The 19691-nt window shown below is 39.3% G+C and overlaps 1 long non-coding RNA gene across 1 annotated transcript; it reads left to right on the top strand.

Annotated features, from left to right (window-relative positions):
- Positions 1-18654: 18654 nt before the first annotated feature.
- On the top strand, positions 18655-19472 carry LOC139566016 (uncharacterized). Its single transcript, XR_011673034.1, has 2 exons — positions 18655-18883; positions 19002-19472. It is a non-coding gene; the product is annotated as an uncharacterized lncRNA (long non-coding RNA).
- The last annotated feature ends 219 nt before the right edge of the window (positions 19473-19691 follow it).

Here is a 19691-nt window from a genome sequence, read left to right as displayed (position 1 = left end):
GAGCAGGCCATATCGAGCTCATCGAATCCATGTCCACATCCAGCTTCATCAACGCGCGGAGGTGTTTTTTCTCTATTGTGGTGCAGCAAAAGTGCTACACTCTGATCGAGGTACAAACTTTATAGGTGCCTGCAGGGAACTGGGTATCGACAGAAATGACTAAATACCTCTCAGATAAGGGATGTACTTGGATATTTAATCCTCCACACTCGTCTCACGTGGGTGGTTCTTGGGAGAGACTCATTGGGGTTGCCAGATGTATCCTTGATGCTATGCTGTTTCAGACGGGCTCCACTCGTCTCACACATGAGGTCTTGAGCACTCTTATGTCTGAAGTTATGGCAATAATCAATGCGAGACCCCTAGTATCAGTGTCAACCGACCCTGACATGCCTGCCATTCTCACACCCTCAATGTTACGGACACAAAATACCAGCACTACCTTAGCCCCTTCTGGATACTTCAGCATGAACGACCTTCATGGAAAACAGTGGAAGCAAGTCCAGTGTCTCGCTGACACCGTTTGGAAAAGGTGGAGACAGGAGTACCTGAAAACGCTGCAGAGACCCAGAAAATGGACAGCAGAAAAGCCAAATGTAAAAGTAGGAGATGTTGTCTTTTTGAAAGACAGTCAGGCGCACAGATATGATTGGTCAGTCGAGCTTTTGGTCAAAACCTTTGCCAGTACTGATAAAAAGGTTCGGAAATAAGAACAAAAAATTGTCAAGCAAGGAGCAGCAAAGGTGTTTCTGAGACCAATCTCAGAGATTGCTGTTCTTATTTCGGAACTACAAAAATCTCTGAAACTGGAAACACTTATCTCCCTCACTAGCTTTAAGCACCAGCTGTCAGAGCAGCTCATAGATTACTGCACCTGTACATAGCACATCTATAATTTAGCCCAAACAACTACCTCTTTACCTACTGTATTTATTTATTTATTTTGCTCCTTTGCACCCCATTATTTCTATCTCTACTTTGCACATTCTTCCACTGCAAACCAACCATTCCAGTGTTTTTACTTGCTATATTGTATTTACTTCGCCACCATGGCCTTTTTTATATTTTTATTTATTTATATATATATTTTGTTTGCCTTCACCTCCCTTATCTCACCTCACTTGCTCACATTGTATATAGACTTATTTTTCACTGTATTATTGACTGTATGTTTGTTTTACTCCATGTGTAACTATGTGTTGTTGTATGTGTCGAACTGCTTTGCTTTATCTTGGCCAGGTCGCAATTGTAAATGAGAACGTATTCTCAACTTGCCTACCTGGTTAAATAAAGTAAATTTAAAAAAATTAAAAAAAAGGTAAGAATAAAAAGGACATTATTTGTTTCTTAATACATGTTTAATTTCATAGTGGCACAATTTCATTATACCATGCAGGGAGTGTGCTGCCATCCTGTTAGAAGGTAAACAATTATTTTATTACAGTGGTTAAGAGGAATTTTCATTGTGTTCCATGATGTTTATTGCCCCCTAGTGGAGATTTCTGGAACTTAGAAAGACTGTACGGAAATATGCCGGCCAAACACTCCCCTAACCCGGACAACACAATTGTGCATTGCCTCATGGGTCTCCCGGTAGTGGCCGGCACGAGTATCGAACCAGCATCTGTAGCAATGCAGTTTGCACTGCAATACAGTGTCTTAGACCGCTGCGCCCCTCGGGAGGCCCCAACCACAAAGGTTTTAATGCTTATCAATTGCCTTGCACAAAGTATCAAAATATACTCTTAAACAGGACTTTTAAAGAATTTCATTTAAATGTTAATTATATTTTTTGATCACAGAAACAATGAGAAAATAAATAAATAATGAAATGTTAATTATATAAAGCTGCCTGGGTAATCATCTGCCAGAGACATTTGGGCCAGATAACTCACACCGGAATTGGGCCGAGCCCCAAGTAATACATTTTACATATAATTTTTGCATTTGTTTACTTAGTTGCACGCCTATTTCCACCTAATCTGTCACGGTTCTCTCATCAATACACACACACAGGAAACAAAAATAAAGACAGAAAACAAGGTTAGGAACGTTTTCCTTTCTTATAAAAAATGCCCAATTGATCCATTACTAAAATATTTTTTAAGGATCTTGGATCCAGACTGAATCATCTCCTACACACACTGCAGTATAACTTTCATAATAAGTTGACCAACTATGTCACACTAGTCTTCCTGTCCACTGATCTCTTAGGGCAGTCTGTTGGCTGTGGACCTCAATTCTACAAAAATATGAGGTTTGGTTTAAAACAATCACTGCAGTATTTTTACAGCATTTTTACTATACAATATCATTTGAATGCATTCTCTTTTCTATTCATTAAATAATACCCGCAAAACACCAGTCTCAACATCAACAGTGAAGAGGCGACTCCGGGAATGCCTGCCTTCTAGGCAGAGTTCCTCTGTCCAGTGTCTGTGTTCTTTTGCTCATCTTAAATATTTTATTTTTATTGGCCAGACTGAGATATGGCTTTTCTTTGAAACTCTGCCTAGAAGGCCAGCATCCCGGAGTCGCTTCTTCACTGGTGACGTTGAGACTTGTGTTTTGCGGGTACAATTTAATGACGCTGCCAATTGAGGACTTGTGAGGTGTCTGTTTCTCAACCTAGACACTAATGGCCGTGAGGGACCCAGCCAGAGCCCGGACTTGAACCCCGATTGAACATCTCTGGATAGGTCTGAAAATAATAGCTGTACCGCGACGCTCCCCATCCAAACTGACATAGCTTGAGAGGATCTGCAGAGAAGAATGGGAGAAACACCCCAAATATAGTTGTGCCAAGCTTGTAGCGTTTTTTGAATGAATTTCCACAAATTCTAAAAACCTGTTTTTGCTTTGTCATTATGGGGTATTGTTTATAGATTGTTGAGGGAAACAAACTATTTAATCCATTTTAGAATAAGGCTCTAACCTAACAAAATGTGGAAAAAGTCAAGGGGTCTGAATACTTTCTGAATACACTGTACGTTAATGACGTTTAGCAAAGTGTAGAAATCTATTCTTGCCAATATTTTTTATGTTCACAGATACGGTAGCGTAGCAGGAAATGTCAGGCTGCTGGCAACCAAGAGGTTGTAAGTACAAGTCCAGTAGAGCTTGATGCTCACAGTACATACATTTACAGTACTGTACTGTATCAATAGCACGTCAAATTGCAATAACTTGCTGGCAACTGGGTTGCAGTAAAAATGCAGTTAATACAATTTACAAGTGTTTTGTTCTATATGGGTCTTTCTATAAATAATGGGGCCAATGTGTGACATTGGGATAAACATTTCTACAGTGGCTTGCCAAAGTATTCACCCCCACTGGCATTTTTCCTATTTTGTTTCCTTGCAACCTGGAATTAAAATAGAGTTTTGGTGGGTTTGTATCATTTGATTTACACAACATGCCTACCACTTTGAAGATGCAACATTTTTTTGGGGGTGAAACAAACAAGAAATAAGACAAAAAAACGGAACTTGAGCATGCATAACTATTCACAGCATGCATAACTATTCACAATGACTAGGCCATTCCAAGACAATTAAATGTTTCTCTTAACTTCTTATGGCTTGGGGGCAGTATTTCGACATCTGGATGAGAAGCGTGCCCAAAGTAAACTGCCTGTTACTCAGGTCCAGAAGCTTGGATAGAGAACCCTCTAAAGTTTCCAAAACTGTTAAAATAATGTCTGTGAGTATAACAGAACTGATATGGCAGGCAAAAACCTGAGGAAAATCCATCCAGGAAGTGGGATTTTTTTGATGTGGGTATTTTCAATTGAATGCCTAGAGAGTATCTAATGGGTTAGGACCCAGATTGCAGTTCCTATTGCTTCCATTATATGTCAACAGTCTTTAGACATTCTTTCAGGCTTGTTTTCTGAAGAATGAAGAAAAATGAGACCTTTCTGTTTGTGGACTTTAGAATCATGCAGTGCTGGTTTGCGCGCGTGACTGAATGCGAGCCCTTCGTTTTTCCTTTCTATTGAATACGATATTGTCCAGTTGAAATATTATCAATTATTTAGACAATTGACAACCTGAGGATTAATTATAAACATCGTTTGACATGTTTCGATGAACTTTACTGGTACTATTAGGATGTATTCATCTGCATGTTTTGACCGCCTTTGAGCCAGTGGATTACTGAACAAAACGCGCCAAAATAAAATGAGTTTTTGGGATATAAAGAGGGACTTTATCGAACAAAACAAACATTTATTGTGTAGCTGGGACTCTTGTGACTGCAACCATATGAAGATCTTCAAAGGTAAGTGATACATTTTATTGCTTTTTCTGACTTTTGTAATTCATTTACTTGGATGTAAAATGTTTGTATGCTTTTGTAAGCGGGGCGCTGTCCTCAGAAAATCGCATGGTGTGCTTTTGCCGTAAAGCCTTTTTGAAATCTAACAAGAAGTTAATCTTTAAGCCGATGAATAACACTTGTATTTTTTATGAATGTTTATTATGACTATTTCTGTATTTTGAATTTGGCGCTCTGCAATTTCACCAGATGTTGTTGAGGTGGGTTGCTAGCGGAACGCCTGCACCAGAAAGGTTAAACCACTCGAGTGTTACTTTAGCAGTATGCTTAGGGTCAATGTCCTGCTGGAAGGTGAACCACTGTCCCAGTCTCAAATCTCTGGACCACTGAAACAGGTTTCCATCAAGATTTTCCTTGTATTTAGCGCCATCGATCACTCCTTCAATTCTGACCAGTTTCCCAGTCAATGATGATGAAAAACGTCCCCACAGCATGATGCAGGCCACGATGCTTCACAGTGGGGATGGTGTTCTCGGGGTGATGCGTTTGCGCCAGACATAGCGTTTTCCTTGATGGCCAAAAAGCTCAATTTTAGTCTCATCTGACCAGAGTACCTTCTTCCATATGTTTGGGGAGTCTCCCACATGCCTTCTGGCGAACACCAAACGTGTTTGGTTATTTTTTTTCTTCAAGAAATGCCTTTCTTATGGCCACTCTTCTGTAAAACCCAGCTCTGTGGAGTGTATGGCTTAAAGTGGTCCTGTGGAAGGAGATTTGCAGCTCCTTCAGGGTTATCTTTGGTCTCTTTGTTGCCTCTCTGATTAACTTCTCTAGGATAGGGGGCAGCATTTTCACGTTTGGATGAAAAGCATACCCAAATGCAACGGCCAGCTACTCATCCCCAGAAGATAAGATATGCATATTGTTAGTAGATTGGATAGAAAATACTCAGAAGTTTCTAAAACTGTTTAAATCATGTCTGTGAGTATAACAGAACGTATTTAGCAGGCGAAACCCAGAGGACAAACCATACAGATATTTCTTTTTTGGGGGTCACTCTCTTTTCAATAGACCTTCTTGCAGTTCCTATCGCTTCCACTGGATGTCAACAGTCTTTAGAAATTGGTTGAGGGTTTTTCCTTTGTGTAATGAAGAAGTACGGCCATTTTGAATAAGGGTTACTTGTTGTGTACTGTTTGTTAGAGGCGCATGACCAGAAAGCTAGCTACAGTTTGTTTTAATCCTGTATTGAACACAGATCATCCCGTCTTCAATTGTATCGATTATTTACGTAAAAAAATACCTAAAGTTGTATTACAAAAGTAGTTTGAAATGTTTTGGCAAAGTTAACAGGTAACTTTTGAGATATTTTGTAGTCACGTTTCACAAGTTGGAACCGATGTTTTTCTGGACCAAACGCGCCAAATAAATTGACATTTTGGATATATATCGACGGTATTAACATTTACTTCATACCCATCCCGGGTACGGGATTTCTGTCATTTAAAAACCCTGACTAGCAAAGCGTAGCCTAGCGCCAGAGGGTAATCATAAAATATAATTTCATGAAATCACAAGTGCAATATTGCAAAACACAGCTTAGCCTTTTGTTAATCCATCTGTCGTCTCAGATTTTGAAATTATGCTTTACAGCGAAAGCAATACTTGCATTTGTGTAAATGTATCGATCGCTCGACAAAACAATAAGAACAGCTAGCGCCAGGTAACTCGGTAACAAAAACCAGCAAAGCAATCAAATGAATCGTTTACCTTTGTTGATCTTCGGTTGGTTTCACTCACGAGACTCCCAGTTAGACAGCAAATGTTCCTTTTGTTCCATAAAGATATGTTTTATATCCAAATACCTCCGTTTGTTTGATGCGTCATGACCAGGAATCCACCGGAAAAAGCATTCGCGACAACGGCGGAAAAAAATCCAAATTATATCCATAATGTCCACATAAACATGTCAAATGTTGTTTTTGATCCAACTTCATTGTGTTTTTCACATATCTATTCGATAATAAAGCAACCGGGACAGTTGGCTTCTCATTAGGAGCGAGAGAGACAATGGCTACCTTTCAGATTTGCGCAACAATCACCCGGAGAGCCCCCACCTGTCCACTTACCCAATGTGCTCTTGCAGGCTCATCCTTCAATATAAAGGCCTGAAACTACGTCTAAAGGCTGTTGACACCTTAGGGAAGACATAGAAAAAGAGGTCTTATTGATATGACTTCACATATGCGATAGGAAGGCATTGGAACACAGAGCTCTCAAAATGAGTGCCACTTCCTGCTTGAAATTTCCTCAGGTTTTCACCTGCAATAAAAATTCTTACAGTTTTGGAAACTTCAGAGTGTTTTCTATCCTAATCTGACTATTATATGCATAATCTAGTTTCGGGGGCTGAGAAATAGGCAGTTTAAAATGGGTACGCATATTTTGCCATATGTTAAAATTGCGCCCCCTATCAAGAAGAAGTTAATCAAACAAAAGGACAATTTGTGATTTTTATGGGACATATTGGAGTGCCAACAACAGAAGCTCGTCAAAGGTAAGGCATGAATTATATTTTTATTTCTGTGTTTTGTGTCGCGCCTGTAGGGTTGAAATATGCTTCTCTCTATGTTTACTATGGTGCTATCCTCAGATAATAGCATTGTTTGCTTTCGCCGAAAAGCCTATTTGAATTCTGACATGTTGGCTGGATTCCCATACAGTGTAGCTTTAATTTGGTATCTTTCATGTGTGATTTAATGAAAGTTTGATTTTTATAGTAATTTATTTGAATATGGCGCTCTGCATTTTCTCTGGCTTTTGGCCAAGTGAGACAGTAGCGTCGCGCCTAACCTCAGATTTTTGGATATAAATATGAACTTTACCGAACAAAACATACATTCATGTATTGTGTAACATGAAGTCCTATGAGTGTCATCTGATGAAGATCATCAAAGGTTAGTGATTCATTTCATCTCTATTTCTGCCTTTTGTTACTCCTCTCTTTGGCTGGAAAAATGGCTGCGTTTTTCTGTGGCTATGTACTGACCTAACATAATCGTTTGGTGTGCAATCGCCGTAAATCCTTTTTGAAATCAGACATGTTGGCTGGATTTACAACAAGTGTAGCTTTAATTTGGTGTCTTTCACGTGTGATCTCATGAAAGTTTGATTTTATAGAAATTTATTTGAATTTGGCGCTCTGCATTTTTACTGGCTTTTGTCCAAGTGGGACGTTAGCGCCCCACATATCCAAGAGAAGTTAATGCCCTCCTTACCTGGTCCATGAGTTTTGGTGGGCGGCCCTCTCTTGGCATGTTTGTTGTTGTGCCATATTCTTAAAAAAAATGTATAATGGATTTAATGGTGCTCCGTGGGATGTTCAAAGTTTCTGATATTTTTTTATAACCCAACCCTGATCTGTACTTCTCCACAACTTTTTCCCTGACCTGTTTGGAGAGCTCCTTGGTTGTCATGGTGCCGCTTGCTTGGTGGTGCCCCTTTCTTAGTGGTGTGGACTTTCAGAACAGGTGTAAATATACTGAGATCATGTGACACTTAAATAGACTTTATTTAACTAATAATGTAACTTCTGAAGGTAATTGGTTGCACCAGATCCTATTTGGAGGACCGAGCACGCCACCATTCTCATTGACGGGGCTGTAGTGGAGCAGGTTGAGAGCTTCAAGTTCCTTGGTGTCCACATCACCAACAAACTAGAATGGTCCAAACACACCAAGACAGTCGTGAAGAAGACACAACAAAGCCTTTTCCCCCTCAGGAAACTAAAAAGATTTGGCATTGGTCCTGACATCCTCCAAAGGTTCAACAGCTGCAACATCGAGAGCATCCTGACTGGTTGCATCACTGCCTAGTGCGGCAGTTGCTCGGCCTCCGACCAAGGCACTACAGAGGGTAGTGCGTACGGCCCAGTACATCACTGGGGCTAAGCTGCCTGCCATCCAGGACCTCTACACCAGGCAATGCCAGAGGAAGGCCCTAAAAATTGTCAAAGACCCCAGTCACCCCAGTCATAGACTGTTCTCTCTACTAACGCATGGCAAGCGGTACCGGAGTGCCAAGTCTAGGACAAAAAGGCTTCTCAACAGTTTTACCCCCAGCATAAGACTCCTGAACAGGTAATCAAATGGCATTATGTCCCCCCCCCCCACCCACCCCTCTGTTTATCATATATGCATAGTCACTTTAACTATACATTCATGTACATACTACCTCAATTGTCCCGACCAACCAGTGCTCCCGCACATTGGCTAACCGGGTTATCTGCATTGTGTCCCACCACAGCCCACCCGCCAACCCCTCTTTTACGCCACTGCTACTCTCTGTTCGTCAATCAGCCTGATTAACTGGTGTCTGTATGTAGCCTCGCTACTTTTATAGCCTCGCTACTGTTATATAGCCTCGCTACTGTTTTTTACTTTCTTTTTACTGTTGTTTTATTTCTTTACTTACCTATTGTTCACCTAATACCTTTTTTGCACTATTGGTTAGAGCCTGTAAGTAAGCATTTCACCTGTTGTATTCGGTGCACGTGACAAATAAACTTTGATTCGATTTTTTTCATTTCACTTCACCAATTTGGACTATTTTGTGTATGTCCATTACGTGAAATCCAAATAAAAATCAATTGAAATTACATGTTGTAATGCAACAATATAGGAAAAACGCCAAGGGGGATGAATACTTTTGCAAGGCACTGTATACTTAATTTTTCTCTTGGATTCTCACTGACCTGGTGGCACAAAGGAAAGTCAAGTAGTTATCAACCAATAGGTTGTGAGTTAAAATCTTAAGTTAGGTATAGTCCAAATTAATTAGCATACAGCAAAAACACATTAATTTAACACCAGCTTATTGTATATTTACCCTACTTCCACAGCATCCAGTAGCCGGTAGTGTACCATAAATTACAGGACATTTTTATCAGTGCAGTTACCTGTAAATTATTTTAAAGCAACGTACCAAAGATTACAATAAGAGTATTTGTTAATGTAAAATGACTACGGTAGCATTATTGGTAACATAAATCAATTACAGTAACAGTATTGGATACCATAAAATAACTTTTTTTACAGTATTTTTTTCTTACAGGTAACTGGCTACCAGTAAGTTACCGTTATAAACACACAGGACTTGTTTACAGTTTAGTGATTAACACCAACACTGGGGTTCTTTTTCGCCAATGAGTGTTAAACACCTGAATAAACACTAGAAATGGTTCATTGAAAAATCAACACTATGTAACACTGGCCAGTTTGCTGTGCAGGCATCAGACAAGGTTACTCATAACGCTAGCATGGTTCATCAAACCACCACTGTTAGACACACACCTGTTGATCCATGAGGCTTACAGTAAATCAGCAGGTTGAGGGAATACCAACAGTCATCACAACACAATGTATCCAGATCTACGTGCTTTCCCCCCTTTATACTGTACCATCAAACCCCATCCTCAAACAGAATCGAAACACTACTCTTATTAGCCATGCACGTACAGTACATTACACACCTTTCATCCCTATCATCTGCCTGCTTTGTCTGTCTGTTATCTCTCCACTATCTCTTTCTGTTCCAAAATGTGATCTCGTGTAGCCAAGGGATCCAATGTCTCCAACAGACTAGGAATGAATGGCTGTGGTGGTGGTGGTGGGCGTAGAACTGAGAGATGAGGCTGGGTATACTCTCTCGGGACACTGTAATAAGACGACATGAAAGGACCATCTAGCAGCCACAGAGACGGATCCAAAGAGTACAGAGCCAGGGCTGGAGCTGTGTAGTCTTACTGCAGCCGCAGTTAGTTAGTTATCCACACATGAGACAAAGAGCAGAGCAGTACCGCACTACAAAGCTCATTGGTGCTGGTTGTACATTATTTGGAGTAACAAAACTCAGGGTAATGAATAGCAAATGGCTTTGTGGATTTTCTCTCTTTTTTTTCTCTCACCTTCTGTTGTTGCGCTAGTTGCTTTCGCTTGAGTTAACTTCCTAATCCGAGGGAAGAGTAAAGAATAAACTTAGCTCATATATATGAACTGTGAAGTATTGAAGAACGAACATGAAGATTAATAGGGCAAAACCTTTCACTGTTTTGGGGAGTTTTAGGTAGCTTTATTCTTTGTACTGTATGGAGGAACCCTCTCTCTTCTTACAGCACACACTGTAACAGAGATAGGAGATGGTGGTGTTTTTTTCCGAAAGATAATTTGTACCGTTTGTCTCATTCAGGATTCTGCTGGCAAAGAGAGTGGATATAGCAGCACAACATACAACTTTGCCTAAAGCTTCAGACACAGAGCAGGGCACCGGCAGCTGATTACTCAGGAAGGAAGTTTTCCAGTTCTTCTTAAAGGTCCCACACAGTCATCCTGATTCCCATGTAAAATAGCCTTTCGAGTGACCAAAACATCATCCATACAATTTTTTTCTGATTAAAATGTTCAGAATTTGAGAACATTTTCTGAAAAGAGAAGCTGAGTAGGCAGGGAGCTAATAGACTGAGTGAGCGGGGAGCCAGATCACCTTGGCTGACAGCTTTTTTAAACGCTTATGTCAAGCAAAATGCCTACTCAGTGTTGCAGTGAGAGCTCAAGCAAATTTGCTGATACACAAAGCAGCTCAAACAAAATTGAAATCGCATGCCACATCCAATCCTGTCATACATCACATCATGGTTTCACAAATTATTTGTTTATGAAACAGTTTGGTTATTGTAACATAGACAAAGACATTGTAAATATAAACTAAATCATGGCTGTTAAATTAAGATAGCTATCCCAAATGGAATTATCAGCACTGTTTAATCTTGGACAACTTTAGATAACATTGGATGAGGTCTGGGTACAGTTCATAATAAATAAATAAATATACAGTACCAGTCAAAAGTTTGGACACACCTACTCATGCAAGGGTTTTTCTTAACTTTTACTATTTTCCACATTGTGGAATAATAGTGAAGACATTCAAGGCACACTGAACCAGCATGGCTACCAAGGCATTCTGCAGCGATACGCCATCCCATCTGGTTTGAGCTTAGTGGGACTATAATTTTTTTTTCAACAGGACAATGACCCAACACACCTCCAGGCTGTGTAAGGGCTATTTGACCAAGAAGGAGAGTGATGGAGTGCTGCATCAGATGACCTGGCCTCCACAATCACCCGACCTCAACACAATTGAGATGGTTTGGGATGAGTTGGACTGCAGAGTGAAGGAAAAGCATCCAACAAGTGCTCAGCATATGTGGGAACTCCTTCAAGACTGTTGGAAAAGCATTGAAGGTAAGCTGGTTGAGAGAATGCCAAGAGTGTGCAAAGCTGTCATCAAGGCAAAGGGTGGCTATTTTGAATTTTCTCAAATATAAATATGTTTTGATTTGATTAACGCTTTTTTGGTTACTTCATGATTCCATGTTTTTTCTTAGGTTTGATGTCTTCACTATTATTCTACAATGTAGAAAATAGTAAAAATAAAGGAAAACCCTTGAATGAGTAGTAGATGTGTTCAAACTTTTGACCAGTACTGTATATACACTTAGTGTACAAAACATTTGGAACACCTAACTATTGAGTTGCATCCCCTTTTACCCTTAGAACAGCCTCAATTCGTCAGACTCTAAATAATGTTGAAAGTGTTCCACAGGGATTCTGGCCCATGTTGACTCCTATGCTTCTCACAGTTGCATCAAATTGGCTCTTAGTGGATCTCTACTCCGAATAGCTCGTTCCATCACATCCCAAAGATATTGGATTGAGATCTGGTGACTGGGCAGGCCACTGCAGTATGCTATATTTTTTGTCATGTTAATTTAACCATTCCTGGACAATCCTAGCCTTGTGGCATGGGCATTATCCTGCAGATTTTTTTAAATTTACAGATGAATATACTTCTGCCATTAAGGGATGCGCCTGATTGGCAATGATGATCAGACATCCTGTTGCATTTAAACTTTGTTCTACTTTTATCAAGGGGCCAAACGTGTGCCATGAAAACACACTCCTCACCACCAGCCTGCAATGTTGACACGCGGCATGATGGATGCATGTACTCAGGTACATACCCTAGGCCTTACAACCGCATGAACTGGCATTAATCAGACCAGGCAATGTTTTTCCAATTGTCAAGTGTTTTTGTTCCTTAGCCCATTGCAACCGCAATTTATTGTTTCGTTTTTTTTGCAGAAAGAAGCGGCTGCCATACCACATTCTTGTCATGGTACGATGAGTTGTGTATTCTTTTATGGGTCTTTGGGCATCAATCCTGTACTGGACTCTGACTTGACTAACTGTAGCCTGTCTGTTGCTCTGCACAATTTGTCAGCCTCCTTTGTCCTCTTTCATCATTTACCCATTTTTGACTACTGGCGAGCCGTTGGCTGGATGTCCTTCGGGTGGTGGAACATTCTTGATACGCATGGGATAGTGTTAAGCACTGTTGCAGTTCTTGACACACTTGCAGTTCTTAAACATGCACTGCTTAACTATGTGTGTGCAGGTGTTTTTTGAAAACCCCTCAGGCAAGAATGCAATATTCTTTCTATATTTGTGTACATGCTATAATATTCATGTTGTCAGCCAGAAGGTAGCTAACTTTAACAATGTCAAGGTAGCTAGCTAGCTAACTTAGCTAGCTACATGGTTAACCTTTTCTCAATACAGGGGGTGCTGTTTCCACTTTGGAAAATATCGTCTCCAAATTAAACTGCCTCATACTCAATTCTTGCTCGTACAATATGCATATTATTATTACTATTGGATAGAAAACAATCTCTAGTTTCTAAAACCGTTTGAATTATATCTGTGGGTGAACCAGAACTCTTTCTACAGCGAAAATCATGACAGGACATGCGAAGGTCTGAAAACTAGGCTCTGATCTCGGATCAGTTTAAAGCTCTGTGTGTGCCCTATGGATCAAAATGAACTGCACCCGCCTCCCCCTGGATGTCAGTAACCAATGAGAAGTGGAATGGTGTTTCTACGTATTTCTCAGAGCTTATAAAAGGGCAAGGAACGAGGTGCGCTCTCTTTTCGACTTCCGCCATTACGCAACGCAAGACCTCAGGATAGCATTTTGAAACGCTCAGTTATCGGCCTTAGATATGTTCGTCTGTAATTTAATTCGGTATAGGTGTTAGAAACATCATAACGAAGTTATTTGAAACCGATTTATATCAGTTTATGCGAGTATATTGCTATTTTCGGAATTTTCGTAGTATTGCGTTTGAGGATTTGGACATGTGTGTGCCACGTAGCTACTGTTAGCTGCTAGTTCCGAAGTTGAAGTGGACGTTTTACAACAAAGCAACGATTCTTTTGGACAAAAGGACACCTTGCCCAAGATTCTGATGGAAGCTCGTCCAAAAGTAAGAGCTATTTATGATTTTATTCCGTATTTATGTGGAAAAATGTAAACGCATTTTTCGGCCATTATTGCGGCACTAGTCTGGCTGCAACGCACACTGTATGTCTAGTAACGTTAATTTTAAAAATCTAAATCAGCGGTTGCATTAATAACCAATGCATCTTTCATTAGCTGTCCAACCTGTATTTTTTTTGTCAATCTAATCGATAAATAATCGTAAACTTAGGTGCCCTTCCAAGATGGCGCCGGCCAGAATGCATGCCATGTTTTGACTGATTACATAGCATAACCACGATTTGTGATGCTAAATATGCACATTTTCGAACAAACTCTATATGCATTGTGTAATATGACGTTACACGACTGTCATCTGAAGAATTCTGAGAAGGTTAGTGAAAAAATTAATATATTTTGGTGGTGATAACGTTATCGCGCTTTTTGCCTTGAATCAATGCTGGGGTGATGTTAGCTCATGTGGTATGCTAATATAACGATATATTGTGTTTTCGCTGTAAAACACTTAGAAAATCTGAAATATTGTCTGGATTCACAAGATGTTGGGCTTTCATTTGCTGTACGCTGTGTATTTTTCAGAAATGTTTTAAGATGAGTAATTAGGTAATACACGTTGCTCTCTGTAGTTATTCTAGTCGCTTTGGGTGAGTTTTGTGATAGTGGCTGCAATGGTAAACTGTGATTTATACCTGAAAAATGCACATTTTTCTAAAAAAACATATGCTATACCATAAATATGTTATCAGACTGTCATCTTATGAAGTTGTTTCTTGGTTAGTGGCTATATATATCTTTATTTAGTTGAATTAGTGATAGCTACTGATGGAGTAAAAAACTGGTGGAGTAAAAAAAGTGGTGTCTTTTGCTAACGTGGTTAGCTAATAGATTTACATGTTGTGTCTTCCCTGTAAAACATTTGAAAAATCAGAAATGATGGCTGGATTCACAAGATGTTGGGCTTTCATTTGCTGTATGCTGTGTATTTTTCAGAAATGTTTTAGGATGAGTATTTTGGTAATTGACGTCGGTCTCTGTAATTATTCCGGCTGCTTCCAACGCTATTTCAGATTGCAGCTGCAATGTAGAACTGTGATTTATACCTGAAATATGCACATTTTTCTAAAAAAACATATGCTATACCATAAATATGTTATCAGACTGTCATCTTATGAAGTTGTTTCTTGGTTAGTGGCTATATATATCTTTATTTAGTCGAAATTGTGATAGCTGCCCATGCAGGAAAAAAATGGTGGAGAAAAAAAAGTTGTGTCTTTTGCTATCGTGGTTAGCTAATAGATTTACATATTGTGTCTTCCCTGTAAAACATTTTAAAAATCAGAAATGATGGCTGGATTCACAATATCTGTATCTTTCATCTGGTGTCTTGGACTTGTGATTTAATGATATTTAGATGCTAGTATTTACTTGTGACGCTATGCTAGGCTATGCTAGTCAGCTTTTTTACTGTGGGGGGTGCTCCCGGATCCGGGATGAGTACCAAGTAAAAGTTAATAATAGCTACCGTGAATTGATCTGCCTGGTTCAAGATAGGAATATGACTATAGCTTTAGTACATTAGTTATCAAACAACTGTGTAAAATAATGCATTTTGACTATCATAGCTCTGCATGTATGGAAAATAACCTTAGCTTTGGTGGGTCTTTTGCCCTTCTGTGACTCCTATGCTAGCTAGCTAACTATTAACCTCTAACGAGCCTCTACCCCGGGTCCGGGATCACCCCCCATCCCCCCACACACTGATTAGCATAGCTAGCATAGCTTCACAAGTAGATAGTAGCATCTAAATATCATTAAATCACAAGTCCAAGACACCAGATGAAAGATACAGATCTTGTGAATAAAGCCACCATTTCAGATTTTTAAAATGTTTTACAGGGAAGACAAAATATGTAAATCTATTAGCTAAACACGTTAGCAAAATACACAATTTCTTTGTCCACCATTTTTTCTCTCCACCAGTAGCTATCACCAATTCGGCTAAACTAAGATATTGATAGCCAATAACCTATAAAAAACCTCATCAGATGACAGTCTGATAACATATTTATGGTATAGGATAGGTTTTGTTAGAAAAAAGTGCATATTTCAGGTAGAAATCACAGTTTACAATTGCACCGACCATCACAAGACGACTAGAATTACTATAGAGAGCAACGTGTATGACCAATTTACTCTTAATAAAACATTTCATAAGAATAGACAAAGCATAGCAATGGAAAGACCCAGATCTTGTGATTCCAGACAATATTTCAGATTTTCTAAGCGTTTTACAGCGAAAACACAATAAATCGATAAGTTAGCATACCACATGTGAAAACGTTACCAGAGCATCGATTCCAGCCAAAGAGCGCTATAACGTAATCACCGCCAAAATATATTAATTTTTTCACTAACCTTCTCAGAATTCTTCCGATGACACTCCTGTAACATCATTTTACAACATACATATACAGTTTGTTCGAAAAGGTGCATATTTAGCCATACAAAACCGTGGTTACACAATGAAAATACTAGAAAATCAAGCCTCAAAATGTCTGACGTCATCTTTCAGAGTGATCTAGTTTAATTGAAAGCTAATCATATACTTGACTAAAAAATACAGGGTTGACAGGAATCGAAAGACAAATTAGTTCTTAATGCAACCGCTGACTTACATTTTTAAAATTATCCTTACTTTTCAATACAGGGTTCGCCAAGTGACGCGATAACAAACAAAATTGCGAAATATGCGTTTAAAATATTTCGACAGAACAACGATTTATCATATTAAATATTGCTTACTTTGAGCTGTTCTTCCATCAGATTCTTGGGCAATGTATCCTTTCTATGTTGTAATCTTCTTTTGGTCGATAGATGTCCTCTGTCCTTCGAAATGTCCACTAACAACGACCGAGACCCCGAAACGTTCCCAAAGCTAGAAAGTGCACGACAAATAAATTCATCAGAATCGCACTAAACGGATATAAATTGCTATAAAACGGTTCAAATTAACTACATTATGATGTTTTTAACAACTATAACGAGTAAAAACATGACCAGAGAAATATTGCTGGTTAGACAACGATTTGGAATGAGGCAAGTCCGATGTCCTTCACGCTTCAGGCGCGCGACGAGAAAGGGAGGTACCTATACGTTTTGTTCTTTTATAATGGCTGTGATTGTGCAATCGATTCCATTCAAAACGTGATGACGTACAGACACCCAGAGGAAGACGTAGGCAGTGTCGGTTTCTTCATAGCATTCACTGTCGCCTTAAAAACAGACTCCAGATCAGGGGTAAAAATTTCTGAAATCTGACCCCTGTCATGAAAAGTGCTGTAGATATTGTTCTGTACCACTCAGAGACAAAATTCCAACGGCTATAGAAACTAGAAAGTGTTTTCTATCCAATAATAACAATAATATGCATATTGTACGATCAAGAATTTAGCACGAGGCAGTTTAATTTGGAGACCCAAATATGCTAATGCAGAACAGCACCCCCTATAGTTCCAAGAAGTTAACATTACTGGGATTGCCCCTCGATTCTTGAGAGCTATAGTAATGAAGATACTGTGTATGAAGTGCGGAAGTGTTATACTCAACTCTTCTGCATGAAAATCCTTATTGGTTATATATAAAAGACCATGTGGTGAACATCAAAATACAATCCTATATAATTGTGGCTGTCGTGCCATTACTATCATTAATGCAATGACATTATTTTATCAAATGAATTAACTATGTTTATTTATTACGATGATTAAATTACTCATGAAAACAATTAAGTCATTAAGTCTTGGGGCACAAGGGAAAAAGGTTGTTTAATGAGTTACCATTTCTCGAATTAACTCTAAAGACATAAAGTAATCACACAGAAATACGTAAACACACACACACGGTATAGTTATTGGTTACTAACACAATGCAATGAAAGGTCCCTAGCGGATTAAACCGATATGACGGCTTGTTACACAAAATCGCGGATTCAAAAGAGAGGGAAAGGGAGGGACAAAATAATTCAAATATCATAAATACAGCTGATAACTATGCTCATGGAAATGTGAATACTTTTCACAAACGGCTGCTCATTCGAAATAATTGCGACATACATATTTACGTTTGCATGTCTTTGCTGTCTCTCTGTTCAAAACACTCGATCCATCTACGGGGAGTAATTCGACCGAAAGTCTCTGGTTGTGTAAGTCTCTGGTTGTCCACCAGAGGTTACCATGTCCTTTGTAGTGGCAGCTTCTTGGTTTCGGAGTGTCTGTTAGAAAGGGTCTTCCAGAGGTCTACCAGTGGTTGTTTGATAGAGGTATCTATAGTGGTGAGAGTAAATTGTTATTTTTCTTCGGTCGAGTTAGCAGACTAAAGTACTTAAACAGCTGCAGACTGAATGTTCCTGTGTAGTCTTCTTCGAGAGAGTATACTGGTCTCAATGGTTGATTATTCAGGGTACAGCTAGAACCATTTTACACGCCAGTAGCAACCCGTCAATGTACTGGTCTAATGAGAATTTAGTCACGGGTCCCATTATATACTCTGGAAAAAGGGTGGTTTCATTACGTTTTGCATTAATGTCTGTGCTCACGTGGGCATGGTTACTGACTGGATAAACTTTATATGAAAAAACTTTTTCTCATTTAGAAGGCTAAGATCACATTTCATCTTCTCACAAATGGTTACCTATTTAATCATATTAATTCCATAACATTTAGATGTAAATCTGATAACTGGGAAATATACACATTCAGAGAAACAGGTATGTTGTTCTACTGTCCTTAGTTACATCACAAATTAGTAACGAATTCGACATGACTGTTCTTTAAGTCCCCCCACCATTTCCAACATTGTTAATATTAGAAGTATTGTTTTATTCTCCACTTTTTGGAGGATGGAGTTTTGGCAGGAAGAATGTCTTTGCTACAAAAGGGTTATTTCCCCTCAATCCTGCAGAGCCCAAAGGCAGAGTTTCTGCAAGGTATTTATGACCATCATAAAACTGTCTGTATCCATACCTCTCCCCCTCTGAGGGAGAGTGCGCCGTAGAGCAGATCCACTCTAACCTGATCCTTCGGATCCTCACAGGATTCCAGTTTTGAAGAGTCACAGACCATCCAGGGGCACAGGCAGGGCTGCAGAAAGAATTGGACAGGAACACCTTGAAATGTCTGCCCAACTGCAAGAAGAGAGGCTGGCTGAGATGAAGGTTCGTAAAAATCTTTCACCTGTGGTACTGTTTACCTGTTTCACAACATTATAATCATATCACACAACATTTGGCTGCAATCTGTAATTTCATGTTGCTTTTTTTCTTGTCATTACAGGCTAAATTGCAAGAGCTGTTCTTTGAAGAAACGGGAGAGGTTCTGGAGCTGGCCACTTCCTGTCTACCTGGAGTTATCTTTGACATGAAGGAGTACTGGAGAGCTACTGTATCTCAGGGCCTAAGGACAACCATCTGGTGCACCTCCATGAATTGCGGGGAGACTCTTGTACCTTACCACACACAACTACTGCCATTTCACCACTGCAAAATCCCATTTATTTTTGACCAAGTATGTTTACATAACAGGTTAATGCTTTCCACGACTACACAGTACTTTGTTCTTTATTTGGATCTCAATTAGAAAAAATACTCCATTTGTTTTTATTGTGAATTCTCCTTGGTCTTTGTGATATCAGTTCAGTACTTTATCAGAAGGTTTCCTTTACACTGTGCTTTTGTCATTTTGAGGAAGGTTACATAGACCACCTTGTATTCTTATTTATGTCCCTAATAAAATTATTTGACCTGATCTGTGTAATCGGACCAACTTGATTTGTACTGTATTTACACCATGGTAGTCCATCCGTCTTTCTGGAAATGTACCCACCTGTAGGTCTGCTAATTTGAAATGTTAACCGCCAAGAGCATAGATATCCAAGAACAGAGAACCGTTCAGTAAATCATTCAAAAAACCACTCCAAAAGTACAATAATGATGACTATATGCTAGATAAAAAAATGCACAAGAA

This window comes from Salvelinus alpinus, chromosome 37 (assembly GCF_045679555.1).
Source record: "Salvelinus alpinus chromosome 37, SLU_Salpinus.1, whole genome shotgun sequence".
Classification (NCBI taxonomy): domain Eukaryota; kingdom Metazoa; phylum Chordata; class Actinopteri; order Salmoniformes; family Salmonidae; genus Salvelinus; species Salvelinus alpinus.
This window is presented reverse-complemented; position numbering and strand designations above follow the sequence as displayed.